This window comes from Thalassophryne amazonica, chromosome 16, assembly GCF_902500255.1.
Source record: "Thalassophryne amazonica chromosome 16, fThaAma1.1, whole genome shotgun sequence".
Lineage (NCBI taxonomy): Eukaryota > Metazoa > Chordata > Actinopteri > Batrachoidiformes > Batrachoididae > Thalassophryne > Thalassophryne amazonica.
In genome coordinates, this window is record NC_047118.1 from 15,557,247 (window position 1) to 15,577,316 (window position 20,070).

At 38.6% G+C, this 20,070-nt stretch overlaps 1 long non-coding RNA gene across 1 annotated transcript; it reads left to right on the top strand.

Annotated features, from left to right (window-relative positions):
• Positions 1–1,847: 1,847 nt before the first annotated feature.
• Positions 1,848–5,831, top strand: LOC117528419. Its single transcript, XR_004565764.1, has 4 exons — positions 1,848–2,084; positions 2,576–2,685; positions 4,558–4,793; positions 5,770–5,831. It is a non-coding gene; the product is annotated as an uncharacterized LOC117528419 (long non-coding RNA).
• The last annotated feature ends 14,239 nt before the right edge of the window (positions 5,832–20,070 follow it).

The following is a 20,070-nucleotide window of genomic DNA, read 5'->3' on the forward strand; positions in this document are numbered from 1 at the left end:
ACGCAGAGCCCGGGCCAGTACGTAGGGTTTAATTAGGTCAGCTAAGTAGGGAGGTGCTAGTCCGTGAATAATTTTATAGGTTAATAGCAGAACCTTAAAATCTGATCTAACAAAGACAGGATGTCAGGGTTTGAGTTTTTGTTTGCTTTTTCTGTTTTATTTTGTTCTTTTGTTCTGTTAGTTATTTTTGCTTTTCATTGGTTTTGGTTTGTTTATTCTCTTGCTGGGTTTTTCTGCTTGGGTCTGTCTGTCTCTGTTTCTCTTGTCTCTCTCTTGGTTCTTGGTGATGGGCGTTTCTCCCTCTCTCTCTGGCCACACCCTTGTTCTGGTGGTTTTCATGCACACCTGTTCCTAATTAGCTGATTACCACCTCCCACCCGGAAGCGAACATTTGCAAACATCAAACAAATGTTCATATAATGTTTGTTTACTGTTCAGCAAGTTTGCAAACGTTCATGTAATGTTCGTGATGTTTGTCTAATGTTTGCATGGAAGCGAAAATTTGCGAACATCAAGTGAACGTTCATAGAATGTTCATTTACTGTTCAGCAAGTTTGCAAATGTTCATATAATGTTTGTGATGTTTGTCTAATGTTTGCATGAAAGCAAACATTAGACAAACATGTAAGCAAACATTTGCAAAAATCAATCAAATGTTTATAGAATGTATGCTTAATGTTCAGTGTGTTTGCGAACATTCACATAATGTTCATGTTGTATGTGTAAAGCTTGCCTCTAAATAAAAGTATAAATTAAATTATTATTTAATTATTACAATTATTTTGTAAAATTTCATATTACAGGAAAACATTAAATATCATTTACTGCCTACAGAAAGTTAATGTTGGACTCCATTTAAATTATGTGTGCAAACATAGGTAGAATGAACAATAGGAAATGATTTCAACACTCATGGTAACCAATAATATGTCGATTTATGATTTATTCAGACCTACTGAATATACGAGAGTAGGCTGAAAAGTTCTAAGGCTCCCCATGAAGGAGTAATGCATTAACTGCATTATAGTGAGCCTTAGAACTTTTCAGCCTACCCTCGTATAATTTCAAGATTACTGTGATAAACTGACAGAGCTAACTCAGAAACATGTCTTGGGGCAACTTGCATAAACATGCACTCTGTTAATTGGAATATTATTTTTGCAATAAAAAATTTACATCACTACAGACTGTGACTGTCAGCTACTGAAATATGTTTTTTTATGGAAACAGATTGCAATGGCAGCTTATTATCCAGAAGTCCGACAGACCTGAGTTACATACATTTTGCCATATTTTCTAAAAGCATAATATCTTTAGCATTTTTGGAAATAAGGAAAAATACATTAAAGGTATTAAAATTGATTTACAACATAATGTTTTCAACATGCATGAGCAGGAAACATTGACATTTAAATAAAACAGCTCATAGACAAATAATATTTTTTACTGGTCACTTCACAACTTGCAGTTCAAACATTATCAGACATGTTTTTAAACAAACATGCTGAACATGAGATGAATAGTCACACATGTCACAGTCTAACAGTGTTTGGTGGGAATTATTACCATAACATATTTCTTCCTTTCTGATTCCTTTAATTTCAGCTGCTCAATTCATGTTTTCAGTGAGGCATGATATTATAATTATCCAGGGTAAAACATGTACATTGTACACATTATAACACCTGGATACAATCATTTCTGAATGTAAAATGCAACATTCTCATTCTGGTAAAAAAAAAAAAAAAAAAAAGCTTGTAGTGCTCTCCACCAAACAGTTGGTGGCAGTGGTGCACCGAGTTGGGTTAAAACCCGCTGTTTAACAAAGAAGAAGAAGAAGAAGAAGAAGAACACGACTTGGCTAACTAACAGTGCTGCATGCTCTCCGTTCTCTTTTGGCAAATAAAAGTTTATGTTCAAGACGTTAATTTGCCTATTCAGTCTCTATACTACGATTAAGAGACCACTGAGAGCAGAAGAGGAGACTAACGCTGGATGATCATCGACTGGATCACAGAAAACCAACACAACCACGAGTTAGCAGCTAGCTTCAAATGGCGAGGCCTTCCTACAGTCATCACGAGGTAATGGAATCTGATGTGAGCACAAACCCATTTTAGACAGAAAAGACAGAACTTGCTTGAAGCTTGATTATGCCAGACATGGACTAATGAGAACCAAACCAGCACATTTTTGACTAGCACGGAGCTAACGTTAGCCACAGAGAGGCACAGGCCTAATTCATATTTTGTCCATGTTTTAATTTATTCTGATATTAAGCCAGAAGCCTAAAGGTGTCAATAAGGTGTGTGTGGGCATCTCACTTCCAAGGACATGCAGGTTGGGTGAATTGGAAACTTTATAATTGTCCAGGTCTCACTTATAAAAGAGGTCTCGATCACAAAGGGACTAATTTGCTTAAATAAATGCTAAATTTAAAATATACATAACTTTTTATGACCATGACTAATATATATACTCTGTCTTTAAGTTTAAGTAATGTCAGTGCCCAGAAAGAGACTTTATAAAGATAAGTTTGATAATATTTTCGATCATTGTTTGTTCCCCACCACAGTAACCATGCCTGCTGCCTTAAGAGTTGTTAAATCACTGAATCCTCCATCTGACCAGTCGGTTGAGCGTGTGCCTGCAGTTGATTCACATCAGCCCGATCTTTATCCCGAGGTTTGTACTATAATGGTTAAATAAGATTGTTCAGTGTCTTGTGCCAGAAGATTCTAAAAATTCACATTCAGCAAGCAAAATATTCAAAATTTCTGGCAAGAAATATTCTGTTCTATTTGGGATATAATTTGAAAATACAGTAAAATCTGCCAGTAATGAAGTTGTATATACTAACTTTCCTTATTTAAAGAAATAATTTACAGGTCTTGTTACTTAATTGACATGTTTATTTATTGCTGATATAAAGTTACAGAATTCCTTTTATAAAAACTCAGTTTCTATGTCCCTTGCATAATGTTTAATTTGCATAGTGTGTGCATACTGTCTATGGTACCATACACTTGAAACAGGAGGACTTGTATGCTATACTACTGAGGTTTACCACCTTATCTGGTGTGGGAAAAGTGATCTGTCCAAAAAATAAAAAATTTTTGAGATTCTTTTGGTGGGTAAATAGACCTGAGAAAGCACCAGAATTAGGGCTGAAACGATGAGTCGAGTAACTTGAATAATTCGATTACAAAAAATGTTTGAGGCAAATTCTGTGCGTCGAAGCTTCGTTTAATGTTGTAGCACATATGTCAGGCCTGTGTGTGGCGCTGCAACATCCGCAGAAAAAAAAACAAAAGGCGAGCATAACAGCTAATCAAATTAGCAACGATAGCTACCGCTTTCCAACGTGACACATAGAGTAAAATAAAGCCTTTTAAGAGAAAGATGGTCCATACTGATCATCTGAAATAGACTTACTGTGCATTTAAAGCGAAGCAGTGTGTTTGTCTATTTTTCTGCTCTACGTGGGGAGGGACTATTGACCCGGTGGCCAGCTGCTGTCTCTCTCTGCCCAGTGTGAGGAGCTCTCAGACCGGGCGAGTCACAGCTCTGTCCCCGGCTACATTGACAAACAGCAGAAGTCCACTCTTTCTTCTGTGTTTACCTCAGACTCACACTGAGTGTTTCACTTTTTAATGATGCGTTTTTGGGCAACACACAACACTTCACGAACACGGTAACTTAAATAATAAAAAACTGACTGCGATGCTGCATGTTCAACCTCCAGCTGAAATGCATCTGCTGAAGAGAAAGAGGGATAAAAAAATCATGCAGGGACCCAGTCCATCAACCTTTATTTAAAAAAAAAAAAAAAACTTGGTTAATTTTTACAAATTGGACAAAACAAAATAGAAGGCTACATCCCATCACCATTTCAGCAAAATGACAGTGACATTGTGTCATTTTTTATAGACAGCCCATTGATGTTGTTTAAAACGCAAAAGTACTTTTTATCCGATTACTCGATTAATCGCCAGAATAATCGATAGAATACTTGACTGCTAAAATAATTGATACCTACAGCACTAACCAGAATGCATTTGAGATTTCACATTTTTCTGGGGGACAACCACCTGACCAACCATCAGGGCCTTGCCAAGATCTTTCAAGTTTGTTTGTTTTTTTTGTTGTTGTTTTTTTCCTCCATGGCTCACTTTCATCACTGAGTGGTGGCCAAGTGGTTAATGCGCTTGGTTTCAGTGCAAAAGGTTCCGGGCTCAAATCCCACCCCTGCCACATTTCTCCATGTAATGTGGAGTTGCATCAGGAAGGGCATCCGGCGTAAAACCTGTGCCAATTCAACATGCAGATCCACCTCAGATTTGCTGTGGCGACCCCGAGTGCAAACAAGGGAGCAGCCGAAGGGACTTACTTACCTACTTACTTTCCTCACTCAGTTCATTCACAGATTTGTCCGTGCTGAAGATGAGAGGTCAACAGCATTGGTTTAATCCTTTGTGAAGCATAGGATTTAATGTAAAGTGAGAACTTCTGTATTAAGGTTGTAACATATGGATCTATATACATTTTGTGTTCCAGGAGAAGCAGAATGACATCATTCACAGTATCAAACAGCTAAATGACAGAGTTGGTGCACTGCATCCTTGGACTGTCCCTGAAAGTGTCGGTTCCCAGACATACCAGGAGAGAGAACAATGTGGACGCTGCTAAGATGACCATCCGAAGAATGGCCAGCTAAACGAGAAGTGTGGGCTTGAACCAATTCCAAGCAGTGCCTGGAAGTAATGGGCCTTCCAGTAAAGTCACTCAAAGAAGTGAGTTAATGTGTTTTCTGTTTGTTAGATCCTCATCACCTTAATAAAGTTTTGCTGTTTCATTTTTTACACAGTATATTATGAAACATGCTGTATTTATGGAAATACGGTAACTAAAGCCTTTCACATTGCATGCTTTATACGCATCAGGCAACGCGTCGCGTCAACGCCTCCCACACCCCCGACGCGTTCCGTGTGGCAAGGGGACGGAGACTTTTGCTCAGATGTTTTTTTTTTTTTTTTCTTTCTCCAGAGGAAAGCTGAGTGATCGCCATGTTGTATGTGCGTCGATGAACCACGAAAAAGCTTTAATACAGCAGTCAAATTAATTTTGAGGTTTAAAAAAAACATTTGCAAGGATTTTTCTTCAGAAAACTGCTCTGTATAAATGAGCAGTCCTGTGACACCTTCCTGTTTTGTAGGCATCAGTGGTTTCTGCCGCTAGTCTTCCATGTTTGGACCCGACACATTGTTTCTTTTGGACAGTGTGAAGCTTTGTCACAGTTCAGAGCGGCAAAAGTTGGATTGGGTTGAACTTTTACCACGTCAGCCTGTTGACAAGCAGGAATGTGCACACTCCCGGCAGAAGCGATGGTTTAGCTCGGCTTTTGACGTGACGCTTCAGACGCCTCTAAAAAGCAACGCGTTTCATTGAAAATACTTTTTAGACCGATTTGTGGCGCCTCTGATGCTTCCAAAGCATGTGGTGTGAAAAGTCCTTTACACAAATAACAGTGGGTACAGAGGATTAATCATTTTTGTCTGATCTGCTTTCACCTGTGTGGTATACCTAATTGATAACTAAATTGAGAAAATTCTGGAAGCAATATAAACAGCTTGTTAAAAATATAGGGCCTGTCCAATAAGGTGCTGAGTTGAATACCAGTTATGACCATGTAGCTCAAATTATACAATATCTGAACAGAAAAATGTATATAATTGCTTATGACTAACAAAGGAAATTTTCAACTTGCAGCTCAAGAGTACTAATGACAGACTTGATGGTGAGGACGAGGGAACCAGGCACCAGAGGAATGCCCTAATCAATACCTTAACTGCATACACCCCTGGAATGGAACAAGGGAAGTATACAGTAACAGTCATTGTCAGGGGCGGCTTGAACGCTACGGCTCCTGTTTATCTTTGGCAGCCAGGACAAGTCAGGAACTGTCAATTGCCAGGGACGTGCCACAAATTTAGAGTTGTCATGGCAACTGCAATAAAAATCACATCAATGGACAGTACTACCATTATTTCTACAATTGTGCCATAATCCGAAGATGTCCTGTCCGAGCAGAATCAAAGAAGTATAGACGGGACCATCCTGAACTTTTTCCTGACCCAGATTACAGGTTTGAAGAACTAACAATCTTGCAAATCTGTTTTTTTTGGGGGGGGGGGGGGGGTCACAGTAGAGAGGCACCGTGACGTCTGGTCTCTGGCTGCGAATCCAACATGGCAGAATCCACTTCAAAACAGCTTCATTTCTGTGTAAATGTAACATGTCTATCATATATTATGTAAAAGCTACTGGAAAACACTGTTTTCACAACCTGATAACACCTCTGCAGTGATTTACAAGGAGCCACCAAGACACCCAGACAACTTAGGAGAAGTTAATAGGCTTACGTGGCTGTGACTGGAGAAATTGTGCACAGTGCAAGCTTTGCATTTTGCATCACTAATCTTAGCTTCATAGTGGAGTAGAGCACAGAAGGATTTTCTTTCACCAAAACAGATCAAATCCAGGCATCTCAGGTGTATCTTCTGGCAATTTGTAGCTAAAGGTTCAGGTCTTCTTTTTTAAGAAAATCCTCCTCTATACAACTTCATCATGAAGATGGATAACTGGTGATACAAAATGCAAAACTTGAACTGTGCATAATTTCTCCAATCACAGCCACGTAAGCCTATAACTTCTGGGTTGTCTGGGTGTCTTGATGGCTTTCCTCACTCTTCTTCTTCTTGCACACTCACTCAGTTTTTCAGAACTGTTCATGCAGATTTACCATAGAGTGCCATATTGTTTGTATTCTTCATAATTGATGTAAATAAAGTCCAAACCATTCAGTGGCAGCTTTACCCTCAGAGAGCCTCATCCACAACCACCACAAAAGACAGGCAGTACATGGTATTAAGAAGAGGGGTATGTAATCTTTTGATCAGGTTAATTTGAGTAGTTTGTGTTGTTATTATGATTTGAAAAGAGTAAACACTGTTTGCCGGTAAATGGCTTCACCCAACCATGAACCATGAGCGAAAAAAAAGTTTGTTGTTCATATTCTCTGAAAAATGGCCAAAAAAAAAAACTAAACTTCTGCCAGGGTATGTAAACTTTTGGCCCCACCTGTATACATATAGATTCCAATTAAATAATTATTAAGAAGACTGCACATACGGCTGAGGGTATTTTATATGATATCGGGGTTTATGTTCTGTAATATCAAAGCTTATGGTCAGATTAGTAGCATTACTTAATTTGCATTGTACATGGAATATTTTTGATAAAATTTAATTTTACCTCCAGAGAACCTTTTTATTTGGGGATTAAACATTAATTTAAATTAATACTTTTGTATTATTTTTGTATATTTTTTTCATCGTGAATTTCCTCAGGAAATTTATTGATTGTAATATGTTTTGTGTTAAACTGTTCAGTTTCGCTAACTGACTAATCTGACTAATGTCAACCTGAGTCTTCAAATCTGCGATTAAAAACTTCCATAGGAATTTTCTCGGAATTTATTGATAGTAATGTTTGTGTTAAAACTGTCCACAGTTTTGCTCTTAAGTATGACTTTTATTAATTGTATGTAGATGTCTAAAAGATTGTTGTAGTTTTTGTTTCAAGTGGTGATTTATGTTTAAGTTGAATTTATTTTTGCTCCTAAAATGTGTATTATTGGTTGTATGTAGATAAATAGATGAATTATTTATTTATTTTTTTTTAAGGTTTCATTAATTCTAGAAGTTATTCTTATATCTGAACATTTTTTTGAAGTAGCGTTTGTGGTTTACCGCTTAAGAAATGTTTTGTAACGTTGAAAATTTTTCATTTTATGTGCTTTTTGAACAATGATGTTTAATTCTGTAAAGATGAATTCCTTTATCAATTAAGTGATTTCAAAAGTTTGTCCATTACTTATTTTATATGTTCCACAATATAATTCCACATTGCAAGTCACTATTGAAATAAAACCTATTGAATTTTAAAACATTTATAAAGTTTGTTTTACTTATTTTTTTTTTTTAGTTCTCAATAGGAACAATCACACAAATTGTAGGTAATTGAGCAAGAACATTGCATGAACATATGACCAAAGAATGAGGACAGGTAATGTTCGCATGCGAACACTCTACAAATGTTCATTTAATGTTCTGCTGCAACTGTTCATTTGGTGTTTGTGAACGTTTGTATAATGTTCATTGAATGTTCGCATGCAAACATTACCTGTCCTCATTCTTTGTTCATATGATGTTCATGCCACGTTTGCAAACGTTCTCATGCAAACGTTCAATGAACATTCAAAGAACATTTGGTTTCTGGGTGGGCTGGGGTTATATAAGTTCACTGGGTGTGTTTGTCCCTCGCCGGTTTGTCATGCCTTGTGCTTTCATTCCAGCTCTGTTCCTGCATTTGTATTCCTGCCTGCCTCATAGTGTGTACCTGACCTCCAGCCTGTTCCACGCCGTTTGCCTGATGCTTTTTGTACCACTGCTTTTTCTGGACTGCTTACTCATGTACCCACTTTGCTGTCCAACTCAGTAAAGCGTTTTAAAAACCAGAGCTGTTTGTACGAGCCATGCATTTGTGTCCTGCAATTCCTGACCAACCAGCCTGATACAGGAAGCCAGTGAAAAGATGCCAAAAGGGGTGTAATGTGGTCAAACTTTCTGCTTCCTGTCAAGAGTCTGGCAGCAGTATTTTGAGCCAATTAGAGACCTCTAATGCTGAACTGCGGTAAACCAGAAAATAGAACAAGGCAGTAGTCCAGTCTAGAAGAAACAAATGCATGAATCAGGTTAAAAAACATATGTCACATATATATATTTTTTGTATTATCTTTTTAATTTGGGGTTTGGGAATTGTTGCAATGTTCTTATACTTGCAAGCGCTGTCATTAAAGTCTTCTAGTGGCTACACAGGCAAAACTGCCTTTTGTTCACTTCCAGTTGATGAGTTAATAGCATTGGATGATTGAACTGGGAACTTTAAATTGTCTGTAGGTGTGAGTATGGGTGTGACCATGTTTGCCCTGTGACAGACTGGCATCCTATCCAGGGTGTACCCTTCCCCATGCTCTATATCTGCTGGGATATGCTCCAGTCCCCCGTGACCCAATCTTGGATAAGTGGTTGAAGACGAGTGAGTGTGTGTATTATTATTTGTTTATTGTTAGAATTTATTTGTTTAGGGATTTGATTCCTTGGAAAGTTCTATATAAATTACAATAATTATTATTAATAATGAATGTGTGATTATCTTTTTTTTTTTTTTTGGTATATACAAGTTGCTGGACCTCCCAAAGTAGTAAAAAAAAAAAAAAATCCTGACCTATACTCTGGAAAGTACGATACATTTCAAAGTAATCTGAGCCAACTCTGGTGAGTCGTGATCCATTCATGATAATGTACCGTGTTCGCATGTTGGACGTAAGTGGCAGAACCATGAGAAAAGGCAAACAGTGAAAGATGGATAATTGAAGTGAAGAAACCTATTTTAATCAGGTAGAAGTATAATACGCGTGATCTTACATTAATCTATGCCCTATAACAAATAACCATTAGAGCCATTGTGCTTCTTGCCTTGATTTAACTCTGTGCAAAACCTTAAGCTCATATCTTTCAATGAAAAATATTGTCTATTTCATTAACAATGAAAAATGACTGCCTCTCAGATCACCACTGCAGACATACAGGAATTGTGCTATGACAACCGGTGTGATGAGGTTTTTATAGTCAACATGTGAATGCTGCATAACCAGAAGCCTGGGAAAAAACACAAAAACTCCATATTCCTTGTCTACATGCAAACATTGAAACCAGCACTTTACAAAATCTCTTTCTTAGCCAGTGTTTAGTTAAAAGCTTGCAAAAGAATTTACGTGTGGATGAAAGGCCAAAACACATACATGTAGAGTTGCATGTATGTGTGGACCAGGCATACAACTCCACAAATGGCCATAATTTCTACACAGTTTGTTGAATCATTTGAATTAAAGATATAAACTCAGATTACAAGTACATCTTGATTTTAGCTATACTATGGTGCTGTACAGAGGCAAAATTACAGTGATTATCATTGCCAAATAACTTATGGACCTGACTGTGTTCTTTAATGTTTGGTAAATATCTTTTCAGTAGATGGGTGGGTTTATGAAACAGCACAACCCCACATCCTCTGGCTATGCTCATGCACAGTTCCTTCTTTTGAAATGTGAGAATATATCAAATCTAAGAACTCAATTATCCCCTATTGCACACCTTCTTTAATCAATCAATCAATCAATCAATTTTATTTATATAGCACCAAATCACAACAAACAGTTGCCCCAAGGTGCTTTATATTGTAAGGCAAGGCCATACAATAATTACGTAAAAACCCCAATGGTCAAAACGACCCCCTGTGAGCAAGCACTTGGCGACAGTGGGAAGGAAAAACTCCCTTTTAACAGGAAGAAACCTCCAGCAGAACCAGGCTCAGGGAGGGGCAGTCTTCTGCTGGGACTGGTTGGGGCTGAGGGAGAGAACCAGGAAAAAGACATGCTGTGGAGGGGAGCAGAGATCAATCACGAATGATTAAATGCAGAGTGGTGCATACAGAGCAAAAAGAGAAAGAAACACTCAGTGCATCATGGGAACCCCCCAGCAGTCTAAGTCTATAGCAGCATAACTAAGGGATGGTTCAGGGTCACCTGATCCAACCCTAGCTTTAGCAAAAAGGAAAGTTTTAAGCCTAATCTTAAAAGTAGAGAGGGTGTCTGTCTCCCTGATCTGAATTGGGAGCTGGTTCCACAGGAGAGGAGCCTGAAAGCTGAAGGCTCTGCCTCCCATTCTACTCTTATAAACCCTAGGAACTACAAGTAAGCCTGCAGTCTGAGAGCGAAGCGCTCTATTGGGGTGATATGGTACTATGAGGTCCCTAAGATAAGATGGGACCTGATTATTCAAAACCTTATAAGTAAGAAGAAGAATATTAAATTCTATTCTAGAATTAACAGGAAGCCAATGAAGAGAGGCCAATATGGGTGAGATATGCTCTCTCCTTCTAGTCCCCGTCAGTACTCTAGCTGCAGCATTTTGAATTAACTGAAGGCTTTTCAGGGAACTTTTAGGACAACCTGATAATAATGAATTACAATAGTCCAGCCTAGAGGAAATAAATGCATGCATTAGTTTTTCAGCATCACTCTGAGACAAGACCTTTCTAATTTTAGAGATATTGCATAAATGCAAAAAAGCAGTCTTACATATTTGTTTAATATGCGCTTTGAATGACATATCCTGATCAAAAATGACTCCAAGATTTCTCACAGTATTACTAGAGGTCAGGGTAATGCCATCCAGAGTAAGGATCTGGTTAGACACCATGTTTATAAGATTTGTGGGGCCAAGTACAATAACTTCAGTTTTATCTGAGTTTAAAAGCAGGAAATTAGAGGTCATCCATGTCCTTATGTCTGTAAGACAATCCTGCAGTTTAGCTAATTGGTGTGTGTCCTCTGGCTTCATGGATAGATAAAGCTGGGTATCATCTGCGTAACAATGAAAATTTAAGCAATGCTGTCTAATAATAATGCCTAAGGGAAGCTAGGGAATCTATAAAGTGAATAAAATTGGTCCTAGCACAGAACCTTGTGGAACTCCATAATTAACCTTAGTCTGTGAAGAAGATTCCCCATTTACATGAACAAATTGTAATCTATTAGATAAATATGATTCAAACCACTGCAGCGCAGTGCCTTTAATACCTATGGCATGCTCTAATCTCTGTAATAAAATTTTATGGTCAACAGTATCAAAAGCAGCACTGAGGTCTAACAGAACAAGCACAGAGATGAGTCCACTGTCTGAGGCCATAAGAAGATCATTTGTAACCTTCACTAATGCTGTTTCTGTACTATGATGAATTCTAAAACCTGACTGAAACTCTTCAAATAGACCATTCCTCTGCAGATGATCAGTTAGCTGTTTTACAACTACCCTTTCAAGAATTTTTGACAGAAAAGGAAGGTTGGAGATTGGCCTATAATTAGCTAAGATAGCTGGGTCAAGTGATGGCTTTTTAAGTAATGGTTTAATTACCGCCACCTTAAAAGCCTGTGGTACATAGCCAACTAATAAAGATAGATTGATCATATTTAAGATCGAAGCATTAAATAATGGTAGGGCTTCCTTGAGCAGCCTGGTAGGAATGGGGTCTAATAGACATGTTGATGGTTTGGATGAAGTAACTAATGAAAATAACTCAGACAGAACAATCTGAGAGAAAGAGTCTAACCAAATACCAGCATCACTGAAAGCAGCCAAAGTTAACGATACGTCTTTGGGATGGTTATGTGTAATTTTTTCTCTAATAGTTAAAATTTTATTAGCAAAGAAAGTCATGAAGTCATTACTAGTTAAAGTTAAAGGAATACTCGGCTCAATAGAGCTCTGACTCTTTGTCAGCCTGGCTACAGTGCTGAAAAGAAACCTGGGGTTGTTCTTATTTTCTTCAATTAGTGATGAGTAGTAAGATGTCCTAGCTTTATGGAGGGCTTTTTTATAGAGCAACAGACTCTTTTTCCAGGCTAAGTGAAGATCTTCTAAATTAGTGAGACGCCATTTCCTCTCCAACTTACGGGTTATCTGCTTTAAGCTGCGAGTTTGTGAGTTATACCACGGAGTCAGGCACTTCTGATTTAAAGCTCTCTTTTTCAGAGGAGCTACAGCATCCAAAGTTGTCTTCAATGAGGATGTAAAACTATTGACGAGATACTCTATCTCACTTACAGAGTTTAGGTAGTTACTCTGCACTGTGTTGGTATATGGCATTAGAGAACATAAAGAAGGAATCATATCCTTAAACCTAGTTACAGCGCTTTCTGAAAGACTTCTAGTGTAATGAAACTTATTCCCCACTGCTGGGTAGTCCATCAGAGTAAACGTAAATGTTATTAAGAAATGATCAGACAGAAGGGAGTTTTCAGGGAATACTGTTAAGTCTTCAATTTCCATACCATAAGTCAGAACAAGATCTAAGATATGATTAAAGTGGTGGGTGGACTCATTTACATTTTGAGCAAAGCCAGTTGAGTCTAATAATAGATTAAATGCAGTGTTGAGGCTGTCATTCTCAGCATCTGTGTGGCTGTTAAAATCGCCCACTATAATTATCTTGTCTGAGCTAAGCACTAAGTCAGACAAAATTTCTGAAAATTCACAGAGAAACTCACAGTAACGACCAGGAGGACGATAGATAACAACAAATAAAACTGGTTTTTGGGACTTCCAATTTGGATGGACAAGACTAAGAGTCAAGCTTTCAAATGAATTAAAGCTCTGTCTGGGTTTTTGATTAATTAATAAGCTGGAATGGAAGATTGCTGCTAATCCTCCGTCTCGGCCCGTGCTACGAGCGTTCTGGCAGTTAGTGTGACTCGGGGGTGTTGACTCATTTAAACTAACATATTCATCCTGCTGTAACCAGGTTTCTGTAAGGCAGAATAAATCAATATGTTGATCAATTATTATATCATTTACTAACAGGGACTTAGAAGAGAGAGACCTAATGTTTAATAGACCACATTTAACTGTTTTAGTCTGTGGTGCAGTTGAAGGTGCTATATTTTTTCTTTTTGAATTTTTATGCTTAAATAGATTTTTGCTGGTTATTGGTAGTCTGGGAGCAGGCACCGTCTCTACGGGGATGGGGTAATGAGGGGATGGCAGGGGGAGAGAAGCTGCAGAGAGGTGTGTAAGACTACAACTCTGCTTAATAAATGTATATGTAAAATATTTTGAAACATTTGTTGTGCATCTATATGAAGCTTTTTTTTTTAAATAATAGCTGTAGGATAGATTTCTTTTAGTTGGCCTTCTTTAGCTGCTGGGTTCCTCAACACTGAGGCACTTACATGCTGGATGCTTCCCACAGCAAGGGTCCACATGGCCACAATATCATCACTGATGCTTCCTCACAATGCAAGTGATACTAGTCATCATAGTCTTGGCTAATAACTGCTTGTTTGATACAAAGTTTCTCCAGTGGTACCTGAGGATCCTCTGAAGAAACCAACTATCAAATATATCTTGTTATCCCTTTAGGAAACTGGGTACTATCTGAGTCTCTCATTCATGCAAGTAAGACAAGAAGCACCAGGACCTAAAAGACTTGGATTGTTCATTCAAACATATTGCCATCAGCAAACACCTCTGTCCAGTGACCTCATGCCTTCATAAGCTCTTCCCATGTGTCTTCTGATTGCAAAGGTCAATGACTCAGAGATGTGAATGTGACTGAAGAGATAAATGAATATCTCTACAAGTTCAACACTATCACAGGAAGTCATTGAAGGCCTGGGTTTTGATCCAATCATAAACCCAGACACTCTGATTTCTCTCTGAGGTACTCAAGTACTGCAATGAGGGTATCTATTAATTCCACAAAGATCACAGCATTGTGCCCAAAGCCAAGGTTTCACTTAACTTCAAGTGTCTGCTCCCACTCTCAGGATGAATTCTCAGGATGTCCAAGAGAGGAGCCTAATTAACCAAATGAAATGCTTTGTGAAAATCCATATAGGCTGCAAAGATGCACTGCTAATACAACCCCTGGCAAAAATTATGGAATCACCGGCCTCGGAGGATGTTCATTCAGTTGTTTAATTTTGTAGAAAAAAAGCAGATCATAGACATGACACAAAACTAAAGTCATTTCAAATGGCAACTTTCTGGCTTTAAGAAAACACTATAAGAAATCAAGAAAAAAGATTGTGGCAGTCAGTAACGGTTACTTTTTTAGACCAAGCAGAGGAAAAAAATATGGAATCACTTAATTCTGAGGAAAAAATTATGGAATCACCCTGTAAATTTTCATCCCCAAAACTAACACCTGCATCATATCAGATGTGCTCGTTAGTCTGCATCTAAAAAGGAGTGAACACACCTTGGAGAGCTGTTGCACCAAGTGGACTGACATGAATCATGGCTCCAACACGACAGATGTCAATTGAAACAAAGGAGAGGATTATCAAACTCTTAAAAGAGAGTAATCATCACGCAATGTTGCAAAAGATGTTGGTTGTTCACAGTCAGCTGTGTCTAAACTCTGGACCAAATACAAACAACATGGGAAGGTTGTTAAAGGCAAACATACTGGTAGACCAAGGAAGACATCAAAGCATCAAGACAGAAAACTTAAAGCAATATGTCTCAAAAATCGAAAAATGTACAACAAAACAAATGAGGAACGAATGGGAGGAAACTGGAGTCAACGTCTGTGACCGAACTGTAAGAAACCTCCTAAAGGAAATGGGATTTACATACAGAAAAGCTAAACGAAAGGCATCATTAACACCTAAACAGAAAAAAACAAGGTTACAATGGGCTAAGGAAAAGCAATTGTGGACTGTGGATGACTGGATGAAAGTCATATTCAGTGATGAATCTCGAATCTGCATTGGGCAAGGTGATGATGCTGGAACTTTTGTTTGGTGCCTTTCCAATGAGATTTATAAAGATGACTGCCTGAAGAAAACATGTAAATTTCCACAGTCATTGATGATATGGGGCTGCATGTCAGGTAAAGGCACTGGGGAGATGGCTGTCATTGCATCATCAATAAATGCACAAGTTTATGTTGATATTTTGGACAATTGAAAGGATGTTTGGGGATGATGAAATCATTTTTCAAGATGATAATGCATCTTGCCATAGAGCAAAAACTGCAAAAACATTCCTTGCAAAAAAACACATAGGGTCAATGTCATGGCACAGGGTCAATGTCAATGAGCAGATCTGATTTGATGCAGGTGTTAATTTGGGGGATGAAAATTTACAGGGTGATTCCATAATTTTTTCCTCAGAATTGAGTGATTCCATATTTTTTTCCTCTGCTTGGTCTAAAAAAGTAACCGTTACTGACTGCCACAATCTTTTTTTCTTGATTTCTTATAGTGTTTCTTAAAGCCAGAAAGTTGCCATTTGAAATAACTTTAGTTTTGTGTCATGTCTGTGATCTGCTTTTTTTCTACAAAATTAAACAACTGAATGAACATCCTCTGAGGCCGGTGATTCCATAATTTTTGCCAGGGGTTGTATTTTTATGTGCATTCAATGAGCACTCACTGAGCTAAGATGGGATCTGTCATTGACTTCTTGTCTGTGAAGCCAGACTGATTTATTGAGTGCCAAGTAACTGTACCAAATCCTGTTAAAACAAATCCTTGCAAGCATTTTTCCCGACATGGAGAACAGTGGTTGTTGCAATTCAAGCAATCACCCTTTCTGTTCCAAAGTGGGAAATAAGTCTTTTCCTCTAGTCTGTGGAGTTGATTTCCATCCCCCAGATTGACACAAACATAGTTTGAAATGTCGAGATAAAAGCATATCCATGCGATTGGAGGAACTCCCTTCAATGTCACAGATTCATGGAGCTTTCCTTGGACTTAACTGTTTCTCACCAGCATTTGGTGGTTCATTTGGTGACTGGAGAATCAGCCACAGGAATTTATACAACTACTCACAGAGGCCAGTCCAGTGGAACAGTACAGTCTGTCACCTTTTTATACCAAGGAGAATGCCTCTTGAAACAACATAGAAAATTGCAGAAGACTTACATTTTCTGAATGAATTGCTGGCATAATTAGACCTTTATTGAGGAATTGTTGGCTGAAGAAACTGGCATCATATGTTTGAGAGCAGTGTATGAAAAGCAGCACCAGTTCCTGAAGAACCATTTTGAAACGTTTCATGGGGCTGCAGGCAACTTAACAATCTCCATCCATCCATCCATCCATCCATCCATCCATCCATCCATCCATCCATCCATCCATCCATCCATCCATCCATCCATCCATCCATCCATCCATCCATCCATCCATCCATCCATCCATCCATCCATCCATTTTCTATACCCACTTAGTCCAATTAAGGCTCACGGGGGGCTGGAGCCTATCCCAGCAGTCATAGGGTGTGATGCAGGGTACAACCTGGACAGGATGCCAGTCTGTCACATATAATCCCAGGGTCACATATAGACAAACAAACACATGCACACTTACAGACAATTTAAAATTTCCAGTTCCCCTAACCTCCATGTCTTTGGATGTAGGAGGAAGCCGGAGCACCCAGAGGGAAAACACGCAAACACGGGGAGAACATGCAAACTCCACACAGAAAGGTCACAGATGGGAATCGATCCCATGACCTTCTTGCTGTGAGGCAACAGTACTAACCACTAAGCCACCATGCTTCCCAACTTAACAATCTATTACACAAGATTGTAAGAAGTGTAGGAACATATGGACTTCATATGATTGACTAATGAGGCCCAAATGAACACACAGGTGCAACAGAACTTCAATATCCAAAGTCAGGAATTGATGGACTTGGAGACATCAGATAGAATGACAACATCATACACCTTTCTGAGAGCTCTTGAAAGGTTGTTGACCAAGGAGAAACCATGTCCTGTTGATTAACTGTAACTATTTTGTTTGACTTTGTTCTGTCAGGTTTGGCTTCTTAGTGGCTTAACACTCATAGTATTTGAAATATGTGCAACTGGGAAAATTGAGTTTGAAAGTCTTTCTCCAGAGTGTATTTAAACTTCAGGTGACAACTGAACTTCAAGGAGCAACAACCATTTTGACGCTCCAACAATTCTGTCCCATGTAGTGCGGGACTTCAGACTTTATCTCCTGCAAGTCAGAAGTGTCCCTGCTGCTGGAGGGTCTTGTAAATCATTAATTGAGTGGAAAATGTATGTTGATATGAAATATAAACCCTGGTCATGACCAGTGAAAGAGTGCACAATCAAAAATGCTGAAAATAGGCAGCTGTCAACTCAGCTATGTAGGCAAAAATTAATACAAGGAAAACAATTGTATATATATGTATGTATTAATCTGATTCATGTAAGTATTGCTTTTAATGAAGTGACTTAATTAAAAATGCTTTTACTGGTACTTAATAATATCATACCCATAAACATATTTCACACATTTTATTGCAAATTAAACAAGTGTTTGACCCATTGCGATGGCAGAAATTCACACAAAGCCTTCATAATTTCAAAGGCATTGACTTATCTACTGTTTGTGAGATATTAAATATTTGGGGATGTATTCTTGCATCTTTATAACAGAAAACCTTTGTAAAACAAATATGCACAGCAGACACATCATCCTACACGAACACCCTCATTAGTGGCAGACAAAGGGGCGACTGGCTGCTGATTCCCTGAAGTGTGAAGGTTTCTGTCTTTCTTTGGTCTTGTGATAAACACATTTTTTCTTCTGCCTACGCAAACATTTCCTCCTCCAGCCTACACTGTCATCAGTTCCTTATACTTTAAAATTTAAACTCCAGTTGGACTTTTTAAACTTAACATTTGCGCTCTGTGCAGAATTGAATGTCTGTCGTAGCTTTTATTATTACTGTGTTGTTCAGCCGTTGTTGCCAAGAAAAAAGTTACATGTAATATCATAAAGCTGCACTCGGCTTTGTGCCACGATATAGGATATTGATATTCTGTGCACTGTTTTATACAACTTCCCTTGCTTTTTTAATTAGTTTTCAGGTGTCTCAGTAAACCTCCCTGTTTGGAGGAGATTTACTGGGCTCCCATGGTCGGTGACTTTCAGTAGAGTCAGTAAAAATGAATGAGTGTGATGTTCCGCTGTGGAAGCCCATCAACTGAAGTGAGGAGCACTGAAAGACAAAAACAAGATTATGTGTTGTGTTGTGCAAGATTAAAATGCAACTTGGTTTCAGAACAAATGGTCAATATGAAACCGACTGTGAAATTGAAGGTTTTAAATAAGCAAGCTGAGAAATAGCAATACAGTTTGCAATTCTGAAAGGATTTTTACCAACATAAAACCAACCATTCCAAATATTATTGTTATTGCATCATTTTAAACAATGTCATTTATAAAAATGAATAAGTCAAATTAAATATTACAGGTTCAGTTGAATGGTACTAACATTTTCTTGGAACATGCTCAGCAAGTTGATAACAATATAATCCCATGGGGTTGTAGAGAAGCTTGAATCTCCAACTGGACTGGGTTGCTTGACGCGAGGAAGTTTTGCTTCAAATCGCAGAAGCTTCCTCAGCTAAATTTCTTGCTCTGGTGGTCTGACTTCTGCCTTGACTCTTGTAGAGAAGAATAAACAGAAGCCACACAAGCTGGAGTTTAAACCTAATCAGACCCCTCCTACTGAGAGGCAGACTGCTATAGGCTAGTGACTAAACAATAGCTCTAATTAGCACCTATTGTGCTCTAGTTAGCACTCTCCTAATGACAGGGCAGCTGTCCCTCTTAATGATGGGACGGATGCCTTTCCTGATGGCTCCCTTGACGACTCTCCTGATGATGTAAATGACTCATTACCATGAACAAAAGACTGAAACTGCTTTGACCTGAGTACTCCATTGTAAACAGGGGACAAAGCGTGTCTCAGACCCCCTCCCCGGTTAAGGCTGGGTTTCAACTGTCTCACATAGAATGCCTCCTTGACCCCTCTCTCAAACCATTTCTTCTCTCTGGCTAAGATTTTAACTTCTTTGTCCTCAAATGTGTGGCTAGTGTCTTTAAGGTGGAGATGAACTGCAGACTGAGGTCCACTGGCGCCCTCTCTGCGGTGCTGGTATAGCCTTTTGTGTAAAGGTTGCTTAGTCTCACCTATGTAGTGTTCGTTACAGTTTTCCTGACATTTGATAGAATACATTACATTGCTCTGTTTGTAACTAGGGATCCTGTCCTTAGGGTGAACTAATTTCTGTCTCAAGGTGTTAACCAGTTTAAAGTAAACTGGGATTTTGTGCTGTCTGAAGATCTTCTGTAGTTTTCCCCTACTCCTGCTAAATAAGGGAGAGATACTCCTCTTCTTCTTGTCTCCGTCTCCTGTCTATCTCGTCTTTGTTCTGTGGGATTTCTGCACTTTGTCCAGGGACCATCGTGGGTACCCTCATACTGTGAGGGCTTTCCGGATAAGTTGTTGTTCTTTAGCCCTTCCCTCTGCAGTTGTGGGCACCTGTAGGGCTCTGTGTTGAAGAGTCCTGATC